Raw genomic sequence first — 15,601 nt, 5'->3', positions numbered from 1 at the left:
TGCCTTGGAGTTAGCTACCCACAGACTGCAAACTTTGACATTGTGAACCAAAATAACCTTCTCATCCTTTAAATTAGGCAGGTTGGATATTTTTGTTCCAGCAAGGAAAGGTGACTAATAAAGAAACCAAGACTGAGACACCACCCAAGTGGCAAGGCTCAGCTGCACCTGAACTCCTATCCCAGCACAGAGCCCACACTTTAATCCCTTTTAGCTGTGCTTTTAACTACACCTCCTCCTCCCAGTCAGCAGTCTCTGCTTCTGCATCCATGTTCAAATCTGAGCTTCCTCCAGAGTAGAGATTTGCTTTCTTTATTTTTTCCCCCTTAACTGCAACTGTGGTATATCATAGGGGCTGAGCAATCTGGAGAAAGAAACTAGTTCTGGATCTGTCTTTTTCAAGATTTATTTAATCTTTCATATTGTGACTTCTATAATATAAAAGATAAAATATTAACTTTATATGTTCTATGCACGTGTCCAAGCAAGAAAGGGCTTCTTACCCCTGCAGGTATTTATCTTTAATGTTTACCTGTGAGTTATTTAAAATAATTTTCCAAAATTTAGAATGCTGAAAGCAAAAGGACTGACCAGAGACCATATCCTCTTTGAAAATGTCCCTTCCTCTCCCAGGTACCAGGCTCTTTTTAAAAAATTATCTTCTGAATATGAACAAGCCAGCTCTTTAAAGTTTAATGTCCCAGCCATTTTAATTGTTTCTTTCAAAGTACAAAAGAGCAGCCGGGCCACATCGGCACTAATCATTTGCCAATTTTCCTTTTTGCAAAAACAGCTAAGCTCTTTCTGAGATTTAAAATCACTCTGTCTGAGACCCCAACTTGGCAGCTACTTTTGTGTTAACATAAAAGGAGCCTAATTTCTGCTTTTAAGAAATGTGTTGCAGAAGAGATTTTTGGTTTGAAGTTTTAAAAAACTAATGCAACAAAGTATAATAATAGTTTTTCTTTTTCTTCTACCAATGCCCCTTCTCCCTTCTCTACTTACATTGTCCTGAGATAAAATGCAAGACACCCATTGTCATGGTCTGATTTCCATTGCTATGACAAAATACCTGAGACTTGGTGGTTTATAAAGAGGAAAAGAGATTTATCTCACTGTTTAGGAGGCTGAAAATCTAAGATCAGGTGGCCCCACTGATTCAGCCTCAGTTGAGGGCCCCCTGAGCTCTATCACATCATGGCAGATTGCATCATGGTGGGGTGGTGGGGTGAGAGAGAGAGAAAACAAGAAGGTAGAGAATGGGGAGGGGTCTGGCTTGCTTTTTCTTAAAACCCCTTCTCCAAAACAAACTGGCTTCCTTGAGAACTATGTCAACCTCCTCTGAAGGCAGCGCCCCTAGTGATAAAGGTTCCATCACCTCCCATGTTGCCACACTAGGGACCAGGCTTCCAACACATGGAATTGGGGGCACACAGGCCACAAGTTTGAATTTCAGAGAAACAAGAAAAGCTCTTAGTATACAGGTGTACTGTGCAATATTTGGAGCATATTTCTATTTTTAAAAGAAATTCATTTATTTAAAGTTCAAATTTACTAGCACCCTGTTTTCATTTGCTAAAACTGGTAACTCTTGCGTGGGCACTTCCTATTTTTTCCACGTGAGGTTTTTTTTTTGGTACTGGGGATCAAACTCAGGACTTTGTGCTTGTGAGGCAGGCACAGGGCCCTGAGCTAAAGCCCCCAGCTCTCCTACGAGAGTTTTGCAAATGGAAAATGCTAACTGATATGAATGACTAATATTCTGAAAATAAATAAGCAAAGAAACTAATCTTATTAGTTGAGAAATCTAATCACAATCACAGACCTACACGCTCACTGGTTTCTAGTAAATAAGTGGTTTCTTACAATCCTGGGCAAGTGGGTGTGATTTCTGGAGTTGTCTACATTCTTATCAATAGACTTTATGTGGTTTTTGGAAAGGTATATTTTTAGGGAACTTGGAGGCCAAAGGGGGTTGTGGTATGGTCCCATGTCTTTGGAGTCATAATTGAACTTTCATGACACAAAGAAAATTATTTTAGCTGTGACCCTAGTGAGGAGTGAAATGGGTTTCAGAGAAGGCATAGAGCCACAGAAGCCAGTGAGAGAGACCGAGAGGCAGAGAGAGAGACACACAGAGAGAGACAGAAAGAGACAAAGGGGTGTGTGTTCTTCTTTAAGTGCCATGGTGCTTTTTCGTCTTCTCTTCTCTCCCTCCCAACTCCAGACTTCAGGCTGCAAGGGTCCTGGGCGCCCTGGGGGCACCATGTGGCCCTGGGTCTGAAATCGATTCTTTGTGGGCAGCAGGGCAGCAGTGGCAGGCGGGAGCTCAGCTGTCACTTTGAAGACTTTTATAGAGTCTGACAGCAGTGCTGGCTCCCTGTCTTTTGTCTTTTGTATTCTGTTTCCATTCAGCCTTAATCTAGGAGGGGAATAACATGAAGGGTCTCATAAGGAAAGATCTTCTCTTGCACTCTCAGGTGCCAGGGAATCCTAGGAGGAGACTTGAGTACTCTGCCCCTGGATTCTTTTGTTTTGTTTTGTTTTTGGATTGATATGCGTGCTCCTTAAGGAAAAGCTTTCCAACTCTACCACCTAGGAGTCACCAAGAGTTTGTCCAGTCGTAGGTTTGGAGATAGCACATTCAAGGGCAAGGGTACTTCCCCAAAGGTACTTCTAACCTATTTAGGGAAATGAGTATTGAAACAGATGGGCAGGGCAGAATGAATGTTGTGGATGTTAGTGCTTGAACGTTCAGACCATGCAGCATTTAAATCCCAGGCTGAGATAGTGCAAGGGTCTTTGGAGAGGAAAATGCTTGAGCGGGACTTTAGAAGACAGCTATGGGAATGAAGAGGGATAGGGCAAGAGCAGCATGGAGTAAGTAGTTGGAGGGTCTTTATACCCCGCTCCAGATGGTTTCCAGTGCAGAAAATTGAGGTGCACCTGTAACCGGGGGCTTCTCAGCATCAACAGGAAGGTGGTGCTTGCTGAGTTACACATTAATGAGCCCACCCCTAGCATTCCCAGCAAGGAGGATCTGGGTGCAGTCTAGAACTTCTATTTCTAACAAGTTATCCAGGATGCTGGTACAGCTGGTCAAGGGAACACATTTTGAAGACCACTGTGTAGCTGGCACTGACCGGAGGACCAGAAACACCTCCCTCCTAATCCACCTCCCGGCTTCATAGAACTGGCTGTTTTCCAGACTCTTATTAAATATAATAGATGATATTGGTTAATTACTTATTTTTTACTTGGGTGTGACAGGATGGGTAGAGGAGGAAGAGAACGTTATCTCTAGTTTCTTTTCTTCATATATCCACTCTTTCGAATTTCAATTATCATTTTTTGGGTGCTTTTCCCAAAATGGCCCCCATTCAATTCATGGAAAATTACAAATATCTAGCATTTCTAGATTATTCACATTACTTTTTCCTCTTCTTTGCCCTTGCAGTGAATGTACCATTCATGGATAGGGCACCATACTTGGGCAATATTTTTTGTTTGTTTTGTAGTACTGGGGATTGAACTCAGGACCTTAACAATGAGCTACATCACCAGCACTTAATTTTTTATTTTGAGATGGAGTCTCAGTTGCTCAGTCTAGGCTTGAATTTGAGATCTTCCTGCCTCAGATTCCTACAGTAGAGGATTAGAGGAATGTGCCACCACACCCAGCTGTGAACTGTATTCTTACTGACAATGATTTTACATGATCTTCCCACTCTTTGGTGTGATTTAAAATCAATGAACTCCAGATGGAAAGAGCAAGATAGGGCTCAATTAGGACTGGAGTTTTAGATCCCTCATCAGTTGTGAGTGGCCTTGGATGTAACCGACAAGCTCTATGACTAGAAAACAAAAGTCATCCCAGTGGGGACCTCCCAAGACAGAGGAGGCAATGGCATGCTGTCTAGCTTTGACCCATTCGTGGGAGGAGCTTGTGTTGTTGACTGGCCAGTGCCCATTGAAGAAGAACCTACTTACTGATGTTTTAATTCCCTATTTCTTGCTGGTTCCTCTAATTTAAAAAATTAATCATTATAAAAAAATCTACCATGTCTATTTACTACTTCAAAATATTGAATAGGTTCTGCTATAGTTTAGATGTGGCTTGAATATGTCTCCCCCAAATATTCATGATCTGGACATTTGGTCCCTGGTATGGTGGTGAGATAGGTTTCAGTGCAAGGTAAATAGGTCACTGGGGGCAGCACCCTCGCAAGGGATTAATATAGTTCTCCTTGGACTCTGGTTAGTTCCTGTGAGAGCAGGTTGTTATAAAAAGAGTAAACCTGGCCCTTGAGTTTCCCCAGCTTCCTATCTTATCATGTGATCTGTTCCTCTCACAAGCACCCCACCATGCTGTGAACCACCTTGTTGTGATGTAGCCACAAAGCCTTTATGAGAGCCCAGTACATATCCTCTTAAATCTCCAGGACTGTGAGTTAAATAAACCTCTTTTCTTTATAAAGTACCTATCTTGAGGTATTGTGTTACAGAAAATAGACTAATGGGGAGAAGGGACTACTCAACAATCATGGGCCTTCCGTTTTGGACAATATGAAGGAGGAACTTTCCAACCTTCCACAGTAAAACTTTTGAGCTAGAGTGTCATGACCTGGCCTAGAAACTGCCCACTGGGACTACAAATGGACATAGCTGACTTTGCCACTGTAAGAATAGATAAAGAGGGAAGCAGCATCCCAAGAAGCAGTCCTAGAGGAGAGGTGCAAAGATCTCTGAGACATCAGCAGTGCCGTGGATAAGGTTGGAAGGGGTTACCACAGCATGGAGTCTGGGACGGAGGTCAGTAACCCAACACTACTCTCAGGCCACAGGCACAGCTCTCCCCAAGGCAAGATGAGTCAGGTGGCTGCCTACCTCTGAAGGGTTGCCTGCAACTCTCCTCAACCCAGCCAACTAGGGAGAAGAAAATCCCTATACCAGGAGATCAGCTATTCCATATGCACAGTGCATGGTAGGTGCAGCTTAGGTCTTTTTGCCTCAGCTCCTACCTAGGGTTTTCTTTCTATTGTCTCCTCCTCCTTGTGCATTTGTTGCTCTCTATCTTGTGAAGCAGGCAGCCTCCTGTTGCCTGGTGGAGTTAGTAGGGCTCCACAGGAGTTTGTGAGAGTATGATTTGTTGTGCGACTAAAGTGGATTGATTGTTTCTGTTTCTGTATCTTCTTGTTACTGCACAACCTTCTTTCTATATTTTTTTCAGAGATTGTAGATGGAAAATGAATGGAATCCAAATGGCAGGGAGTCACTGTCATTCTGAAAATGGGAAGAGCCCTGCTCTGGGAGGCCAGAGATGTGAATTCTGGTTATGAGCATCTATACAACTCTGTGTTTGGCCTTAGGCAGCTCCCGTGACCTCCCTGGGCCTCTTTGTCTTCCTTTTCCTGACATGCTCACCTAGGCTTCTACATCAAAAGCAGGGACTGTCTCAAGACTCCACTGCTGAAATCATGATCTGGAAGGGCTGCATGAATCCTTAGACCTTCTTTTAAGAGACACATAGGTTTCTTAAGTTGGTTCGTTGCATCCTGGCCCTGAAGACATTGAGATCATGGAAACCAGCTGCTAGGATTAATGGCTGCACACCCTCCTGGGATGCCAGGTGGCAGAGGCTGAGTGTGGTAGCTGGAGGGGCCAGAGAGCCCCAGAGAGCAATTGGAAGAAGGAGGTACTGGAGGGTGTGTGGATTCAGCACCTCTCCTCCTCCCTTTGGCTCCCACCAGGGATACCTCCTCCCTGCAAGAGAGATGTTATCTACCCATGAAACGCATTGATTCAGAAATACTTTATATTCCTGGTTTTTATTAGTCAGCATACAATGTTGACAACCTGAATGTCTAGACAGCCATATTGAGTGAACAAATAATTCCAGGAAAAAAAATTAAAATTGTTTTCTTTCTCTTAGCCTATGCTGTACAGCTTATTGTGGATAAATACGTACTTTTTTTTTTTCAGTACTGGGGAATGAGTCCAGGGCATTTGTACTGACCTACATCCTCTACCCCGTTTTATTCTTATTTTGAGATAGGGTCCGGCTAAGCCACTAAATTTTTCAGGCTGGCCTTGAACTTTCCATCCTCTTGCCTCAGCTTCCTGCAGTGCTGGATTGCAGGTGTGTGCCACCACACCAGGCTATGTAGAACTTCTTTTTGCCACTTTCAAAGGTTGAAAATATGCACGAACTCTGGCCTCCAAGCACCTCCAGGGCCTGAGAGGCTTAGGTTGGGAAGATGGGTGTCTAGATTAGAAGCAGGTGGAGGCTCTAGAGCAGGGGATGGCAGACTTCCATGGGGGGAACTCTCGAGCTCCCACTGTCGGCTGAGGGAGGGTGGTCGGTGCGGGGCCACCACCCAGAGACCTTGTGGGCAGCCAGCTTCCCGGCGCTCTTCCACTCTGGTTCTGCCTGCCTCTGCCTGTGTCTTGGCACTCAGCCCATCTCCCCAGATCCCTGACACAGGCTAATTGCTTGAAACAAAACTTGGCTTTAGAAATGTCAGGCGGAATGGGACAGGGGAGGGGGAGGAGGAAGAAGGGAATCAAAAACAACAAGAGGAACTTGCCAGAAGCCACCACAGAGGTACAACTTGGGGGCTCCTGGGCAGGCCAGGTTTATTAACTGCTCCAGATTTAGAAGGTCACCACCTCACATGAGCAGTTGCTCCAGCCCAGTGGCCCCCAGGTAGCAGCTGTCAGGAGAACACCTTGGAAAGGGCAGGGAAGTGTCAGCGAGCCCCATAGCACTTCCCAGATGCTCCAGGCCTGGCTGGGGCCTGCCCTCCTCCAAATGCCACAGTAAGTAAGACATTTATTAAGCCAGTTCTTCCCAGTCCATTGGACCTATCACTGACAGGAAGCAGGCTCCTTGAGGGCCTTGGCCTTGACTCTAGGAGGCCACAGGGCACCCTCCCACCTCCTCCCCCTCATCCCCAGAGCCTCATTTTTTATACAGTACTGATCTCTGTTTTTAGAGCCCTTGTATTCACAGTCATCCAAAAATCGGATAAAGTTGATCTGCAGGAAAGCATTAATAACAATAGGATTTGGCTTTGGTAGGATTTGCAATCCTCAGTAGAGAGGCCTGGCCAAGGGCACTGCCCTGGGCAGTAAGATAGGTTCTCCCCAGCCCAGCCAGGTCGGGATCCACACCCCTGTGTTGTGTAGCCCTGAGCTAGGCAGTGGGAGTGATAGTGCTGCTGGCCCTGAGGTTGTTTCTGACCCTCCTGACTCAAACAGGTGATCCTCCTGCTTCAGCCATCCAGACTACTGGGATGATAGACATATGCCACTATGGCTGCCCCGCTCAAAGTCATTTGGTTGTGATGTCAGCCCCCTGCCTGTTTGCTGTGGTCAGCTGTGAATTCAGCATCAGACCCTTGGCTCGGAGCTCATCCCACAGAGTGTGTATTTGGGTGTCCCAGGCGAATGATGTGGAGGTTAAAAGCCAGACCGCTCAGGTCCTCTGCCTACCTCTGCCGCCTTCGAGCTGGCAAGTCACCTGTATTCACCTCTATGCAGCATCTCCTCACCTATAGAAGGACAAACATGGTACCCATGTCATCGTGGTACTGTGAGGATTAAATGAGTTTATCCACAAAAAAATCACTTAAACCAGTGGCTGGCCTACAGTACAGTATGTTTGATTTAAGATTTTCTTAGATTAAATTTTGCTAATTTTCTGTTTGAAATCTTTCCACTCCAGCTATTAAGGGTGGCCCTAAAATCTCACTCTTAGGAGAAGATCTGATTGAACAGCACCATCCAGTGGGGATTTATTGAGCATCTACTACATGGTGCTAAATTCAGCACACACAAAAATGATCCATACCGATGCCAGCATTTGTGCTTGGTTGATGGAGCCAGGCTTTTATGCTCAGGCTTCCTGCAAGGTCATACTCAGATGGCTCCATGGGCAATGGATGCTGTCAAGGACCACAGGGCAGGAGTGGTGAAGAGTGCAGTCCTCCGTCCTTAGTGCTACTGGGGGTTCTCATGACTGCTGTCAGGGTCTCATTTGCTTGCACCACAATGTGGTTTCCTGGTTGCTTTTTTAAAAGAGAGAAAGAGATTTAACAGACATATCAACTAAATCCAATATGTGTAGACATTGTTTGAATCTTGCTTTGAACAAACCAACTATAAAACCACATTTGTAAGATGATTCAGAAAATGTATGGCTGGGTTGTTAGGAATGACCCACACAAAGTGTTTATAGATTAAATGATATAACAGCTAGAATTTGCTATAAAGTAGATCAGAGGATGACGGGGGAAGGATGGGTGTAAAACTAGACTGAACAAAGGGGGATAATTACGGTAGCTGGTGATACTACAGAGGAATTTTTGTGTCACTTGGAGAATTTCCATAAAAAAGCTAAAATAAAAACACAATGGAGATGAGGTACTTTGGCCCAGAGCCCTGAACCTCACAGCTAGGCACAATCACCTCCCGGCCCCTTATACCTAGGTCTCACCCAGTCTGTTCCTTCCTATGGCCTTTCCCTGACCTTGCCCTTCAGATGGTGGCTAGGAGGCTGAGAATTCAGAGACCTGTAATAAAACATGGACACTGTGCTGGAGGGATCCTTTTCCTGAATGTCTGGAAGGTCACTGTCACTTTCCAGTTGTCTACGTGCCCATCATAGATGCTGGCTGCCAGAGTTCCTCCCCATCCAGGTTGAAATTTCCTTGCCAGTGTTACTGTGCAGTGCCTTTAAGAGTTAATTAGATCACGGGGCTCCACCCCCTGACGGCATGAGTGCAGTTCCCATGGGGGTGGGTTATTATAAAGCACAAGTGGCTTCCTCGCAACGCTCTCTTGCTTCCTTTGTTGTCATGTGATCTCTTTGACATGCCACCTGCGCCCTTCCACTGATTCACCATTCATGGAGAGATCATGGCCCTCTCTAGAAACTCAACACATGCCAGTGCCATGCTCTTGGACCTCTGAAACCATGAGCTAAAGCAATCTCTTTGCCTTACAAGTCACCCAGGCTCAAGTATTCTGTTACAGCAACAGAAAAGTCTTGACATTGGCTCATGCTCCCAAAACAACTCCAGAAAGTCACCCAGCCCACCTTTTCTTCTCCCTCCCCCTCCTCAGGCTGCTCTCAGCCTGCTCCACAGCTGCATCTCAGAGGTTGGTGAGCAGGTGTCATTTACCACTGTGTAAAAGCAAGCACGCCCAGACTGGGCAGTGGGGAAGCATTGGACCAAAGGTCAGGAGTGCTGGGATTCAGAGGCTGCTCTTCTGAGACCAGGTTGGTGTCATCCTGGACAATACTTTTCACCTTTTTGTTGAATCCAACTGTTCTCATTTAGAAGGACTGGATTGAGAGGGAGGCCTCTAGCTCCAAAAGTCACATATGTCCTCCCTTCTGAGAGTAACTGGCTGAGTGGGAGTCCTTTGAACGGTTGCTGATTTCCCTTACAGGTCCCATGTCTCCAGCAGCATCCCAGGGAACAGCCCCAGTGTCTCTCAAAAGGCCTCCTGGAGGCCCCTGCCTGGCCGCCCTAAGTTCTCACCACAGTCCTTCTGGAGTAGGAGGTGAGTGATACCCTGGTTAAAATCACCCTCATGCCCCTGAGATGTGTTTTTTTCCTCAGGTCTGTCAGAGCTTCCATTCTAGAACTTTCTAAGGCTCCTCATGATGTTAGCTAACCAGTTAGCAAGCATGGGTTAAATGTGCCATTTTTCCAATCAGAAAGCTTTACTTCTGGCCACCTGAAGTCTTTCCACATCTATTTGTAAGTCTTATTTCTCTTGTCATAATAACTAGTTCCAAGTGGATTCCAAGAGGAATGAATGGGACAGTTGGGAGTCAAATGCTGTCTGACTGGAATCCTTCCCAGGCGGCAGCTGGCACTCTGGCCTTCAGCGTGGGTCCTCTGGGTGTCTGGCATGCTCACCACCCAGCCGGCTTGGTGTAGTTGTTAAGACAAGGGTTCTTTAGCTTCCAGAGTCATAAAGTGTGGCCCCCTCTCAGCTCAGTCACCGATCAGTTCTATGTGCCCTGCTATTTAACTAATCTTTCTAGGCTTCAGCTTCCCCAACTGTGAAGTGGAGATAGTAATAATATCTCAGAATAATAATTTCTCAGAAAGTTGTTCGTTAAGAATCAAATAAGTCAAGTTTTCAGAAAAGTGCTTGGCTTGTAATATGGTGTTGACTATTCGAATTGCTGCCTGTCCATTGCCACGTAGTTTCTCCCTGCTGGACTCTGGCAGATGGGAGACAGAGTCCAGGGGTAAGGTGCAGAGGTATTGAATGGTGGGTAAAACCAAAGGGGTGTCAGTTATCACCAAACAGAGAGACACAGTGGTCTGTACCTTTGAGGTTCACCCACGTGCCCCTCCTGGTACAGGAGCCCATGGGCCGAGGCAAAGGCAGGTTGGCTCTTCCTGCTGACCTCTCCATCAGGTCCTTAGCCACTGCCACCTGGCTTTCACCTCTGAAAGTGACCCAGGAAATCTACCCAGGAGGTGAACTCACTTCCTTGAGCCCTTCATTCACGGAGTGTCCGCTTTGTTCTCCTATTTGGCCAGGTGCTGGGACCATCGTGTGAGACAGGAGCCCTCAGTCTTCCCCTGGCCTCTAGGCCCTCTAGGCCTGGCTACTCTCAGCCTCCCACTGCCCCCTCTCCACCACAGGCACACACCAAACACCCTCTCAGCTCAGAGCTCCTGCCCTGCTGTTTCCTGAGCTCGGAACCTTCTTCCCGCCCACACATGGTGAGGGACATTCTGATTGATGTCCTACACCTGACATCTTGTAGATCTGTGCTTGGGTGTCACCTCCTCCTTCTCTGAGTCCTGTTTAAATAAACCCACTGCTCTCAAGTCTTTTCTCTGCCTTTTAACCCTCATTGCACTGTCACTATCTGGTGTGAAGTTACTTGTTTCTGTCTGTCCCTCTCAGACTTTAATATACTCCATGTATTAACCTTTGTGTGTTCCCTGACATTGTTGGAGAAGCCTACATATCTCTTTTCAGAATAAGGACTTATAAAAGCATAAGACATAGCACACAGTATTGCAAAGGAAGCCAACTATATTGAAACATGATTATTGAAATGCAAAAGAATCCACAATTTGTGGTATAGGCCTATATGTGCTCACTTATTAACACATAAAAAAACAGTACCTACAAGTGCTTGACTGATTGACTCCCTAATTCTGAAGCATTGGTATTTCTAATAAATATTTCTATATATCTCTAATGACTGTGATGTGAAAATATCTATTTCTATTGGTGATAAAGCCACAGGTACAAAGTATGGTTAGTTGCCTGCATTTGTAGATGAGGGAAATGCTAAATTTTAGTTTAATGAAAATAAAGATGCACTTTTTTTCCTATCCAAGTTCAGATTCTCTTGAGTTCTTAAGCTTAGGCCACGAATGTTGTTTTTTCCCCTACTAGTACTGAAAAGAAAATGTTTGGAGTACCAAAGAACTCAATAAATATTTCTGGAATAAACAATCTAGTAATTAAAGGGTTAAAATGTGTTTCTCTAATCCTTTATGTGCATTTTCATAATAAAATGATGACCACATCTGCCATTTAGTGATTGTTGCTGTGTGCTAGATTCTGCTTCATGAACATTAGCTCATTTATTTCTTCCAACAACATCGAATACTTCCATTTTATGGCTCAGAAAAATGTCAGTATTAGAACTCAGATCTTGTATTAGAACTTGTATTAGAACTCAGATTTAAGTCCAGAGCCTGTGCTCTTAGACTGTTAAGATGGGCTTCCTTAGTGTCTCAGGCTTGTATACAGGCCCTCAAGTCTAGCAGGGCCTGCCCTGGTTTCCTCACGATCTAGAGGTTCCTGCCAGTTCCATTCACCCTCATCTTCTCAGGCTACCTGTTGTGCCATCTAGGGGCTTCAGCCATTTCCCCAGCATCACACAACTACCTCAAAGCTAAGGACCGTTAGGCAGTAGCTCCAAGACCTACTGCTCTTGTACTTTCCAAACATCAACATCCTCCTGCGCCCCGGACACCATTCCCTGGATGTTCTTCAAGCCACCCTGTAGTGATGGAAGGGTCACTTTCTCCATGAGGACTTTCCTGGTTTTCCCCTGGTAGATCTGTCCACATTGTATTCCCATTGTTCTCTACATGACACCCCCCCAAGTCTTATCAATTATCCCATTTGTTTACATGCCTCCCCTCTTACCATTCAGACAGCTCCTTGAGGACTGGGATTGTTTCTAGTTTGCCTCTAATCCTTGGGACTTAGAACAATGTCTGACACAGGAGGTGACTGTGGATGCCTGCTGAATGGGTGAAGAGACAAATGAAAGAATAAGTTAATGCATCAGTTATGTGTACCAACCATGCTTCACGTCTTGGCTCTTGAGTTTATTATTTATTACACATAACCAAGTGTCTAGTACCATTGCAAGACCCAAGGGAAATTGATTCTGGAGATGTAAAGAAAGGGTCCTCCTTTACTTCCCAATTTAAAGTCAGTCTCAGTAAAAATATACAGAATTATATCCAACAGCGTATGATATCTATTTGTTTTAGCTCCTCAAATCAATTCAAAACCTATTAATATTTAATTTAATTTACTGCTTTTTCTAGAACATTAACAGATATGTTATTATGGTATAGGTCATCCATAATTGGTCATCTCTCCGTGAATTAAATTTTAAAAAGGAAAAGTAAGATCAAAGAATAATCGGATTTCCTATTTATGCAAGGCAACCAAGTTAAATTATATTTTCCTTCTAAAAATAGATTATTTTCTTAAGAATCAAACATTTATTTTGATCTCAAGTGATCTCAATATATCTTACATAGAATTAAGAAATAAATTCCAGGTAATAGTATTATATTTTTAATAGATTTAGCATGTATTGAATGATGTTTGAGTATAAGGCACTGAACTGGGTCCTAGAGGGAAACAAAGATGGATGGAACATTGTTTCTTCCCAAACAATAAACAATAGAAGAGTGTGAGCCTTCAGGGAAGGGCTAAGCAAAGCTATCTATGGAACTTAGGCTTCAAGATACCAAGTTGAAGTTTGAGCTCTTTGAAGTCTTGACCTAGTGACATGGCTGATGGTGGAGAGGTTGGATATGTGGTTAAAGGAAGGTGTGAGATAAGAGGACACTTTCTTCATTAATATCCTGCCATGATAGGCGTGTGAAGGGAACCCAAACTGCCAACTGCCACAAACAAGCTGTCAGGATTACTCTTGTATGGTTGACCTATGAGACCTCTCTGTATATGTACTCAAGATTATTGTATTATCAGAATGGCTTTTTACATCTTGACAGCTTTGGTGTAGGTCAATCTTAACTGGGGACAATATTCCCCTCCCCACAACCAGGTTTCACTTGGCAATGTCTAGAGACGTTCTAATTGTTATAACTGGAAGGCATACTATCAGTGTTGAATGGGTAGAGGTCAAAGATGCTGCTAAACAGCCTGCAATGCCCAAGGCATCCCTCATAACATGGAATCATCTGGCTCCAAATGTAAATATGACGAGGTTGAGAAAACTCTGGTTCAGGCCTCTTAATCTATGATCCATACTCCTTTATGTGGTGGACTTGAGCGATACCACAGACCTCCTGAAAACATATGGCAAATTTTATAGATGTGTGCATTATGAGGCACGTAATAGATTGAGAAGTACCCCTCTCCAATTCATGTGCAACTGGAACCCCAGAATGTGGTCTTATTTAAAAATAGGACCATCACAGATAGGTTTAATTAAGGCTCTTGGGAAGAAATTTTTATTCCTTTGCTAGTGCGCTTATAAAAGAGGGTGGCAAAGATATTATACAGGGAAGGAGGCCATGTGAAGAGAGAGGTAGGCAGGGATTGGAGTAATGCTACTGCAATCCAAGGAATTCCAGGAGCTGCCGAAAGTTAAAGAGGCAAGGAAGGAATCTCCCTTATAGATTTCCAAGAGAGCAAGGCCCTGACAGAACCTTGATGTTGGACTTCTATTCCCCAGGACATTGAGAGAATATAGTTTGTGGTTCTTTGTTAACGACAATTCTCAGAAACAAATAGAAGGTGTGTATATTTCTATTGGGCAAAGGTTTTCTCTTTTGCCCGCCTGATATCTTTTTATTTTTCTTTTGGTACTAGAACCCCAATTTTCTGCCTACTTCCTCTGTCTGAATTTAACCTGAGTTGTTCAGAGTGGAGCTGACTCTATCCCCAGTCCTCCAACTTCAGAATTGGGCACATGGCCTAGTTCGTGTCCAGAGATGTTGATGAAATCCTTTCAGCTAAAGTTGCCACATTGATATTGTGATTGTCTTTGCTGGTAGCTGTCTTCAGCATCATGTAGAGAAAACCAAGTTAACAAAGAAGACAACGTGCCAAAGAGAGAAACAGTGACTTGCTATTCTTTGAAATCTTAGATAACTCTACTCTTGAAGACTCATCCCTTAAACTTTCCTGTATAGACCAGTGAGTCCACTCCCAACCTTTTGTTCATTTGATTGCTTGTTTAAACCAGGATGAATTGGTTCTGTCATTCAAAAATAACCGAAAGATCCCTGACAGATTGAGTGCTTAGTTTTCATTGAAATGGCCACAGAGAGTGATAGCAGAAATTCTTAGTATATGTGCTGCCGAAGCGAGCACCATAGCAGAAATTCTTAAGAACCACTAATTTTATTTATTACTATGGAAGGTTTGCATTACTGTGCTTAAAAGGAATACTGAATGGCTCTGCTAGTAAGAGGATATTCCAAATCCAGGAAGAGTGTCTGATTAATTGAATTTGGGGTCTTAAAAGGTTTTAACAAGCTGGGTGTGACCTGCAATTCCAGCACTCAGGAGGCCGAGGAGAGAGGATCACAGTAAGTTCAAGGCCACCCTGGGCAACATGGTGAGACCTTGTGTCAAAAACAAAACAAAAGAAGTTTTAACAAATTCCTAGCATTGCAGAACATTAGAACTGAAAATGATACCAGAGATTATCCTGAATATATTTTTACAGATTAAAGCATGGAGGGAGAAGATAAGCACTGACAATCTAGATCATTAGAAATTTAATTTATCTCAAGAGTCCATTAAATAAACACTTTTCACTTCACATCTAAAATAAAATCTATTCAGAAAAATATTTCTATATAGCACTTCCTTGAAACTCATCTATTATATAAAGAAAGATAACTTATAAATGACACAATTCTATATTCAAATGAGAATTGAAGAGGAATATTAAAAACCCACTTGTTTTGTTCAACGTTCCCTTTCTGAGATGTCTTTCTGACTTCTCCCTGGTTTGTAATTTCTCCAGTGGACTCAGAAACCCCTCAATAAATGAGGTCAACATTTCTCCAGTGTTTGTTCTTCTTGTCTCCTCCGACCACTCCTCCTTGAACAGGTGCCCTGCGAGGCCCATTGGAAAAAATTAAAATGGCTGTGTCAGGGTCTACATGGTAATTATGGACAGAAAACTTTTGCAGCCTTGGGGACCACATCCTCAGGCTGGTCCACTTACTCTTGGTGGTTTAGGTCAGGTGCTTGATTTTTCGCATCTTCTTTCACACAACTACCTGACTGAGGTCTTGGGAAGAGTCCCTCATCTTGTGTCTCA

At 43.9% G+C, this 15,601-nt stretch overlaps 1 long non-coding RNA gene across 1 annotated transcript; it reads right to left on the bottom strand.

Moving 5' to 3' along the window:
• Window positions 1-5,862: 5,862 nt before the first annotated feature.
• Window positions 5,863-15,393, bottom strand: LOC147830062 (uncharacterized). The gene is made up of 3 exons (XR_015442623.1): window positions 15,235-15,393; window positions 12,205-12,304; window positions 5,863-8,069 (listed from the first exon to the last, which is right to left on the bottom strand). It is a non-coding gene; the product is annotated as an uncharacterized LOC147830062 (long non-coding RNA).
• Window positions 15,394-15,601: the final 208 nt, after the last annotated feature.

Source organism: Heterocephalus glaber, unplaced genomic scaffold (assembly GCF_053883595.1).
Source record: "Heterocephalus glaber isolate CG9 unplaced genomic scaffold, H.glaber_assembly_v1.0 deba00000331, whole genome shotgun sequence".
Taxonomy (NCBI): Eukaryota; Metazoa; Chordata; class Mammalia; order Rodentia; family Bathyergidae; genus Heterocephalus; species Heterocephalus glaber.
The sequence above is the reverse complement of the archived record's forward strand: the minus strand, read 5'-3'. Positions and strand labels throughout refer to the sequence as shown.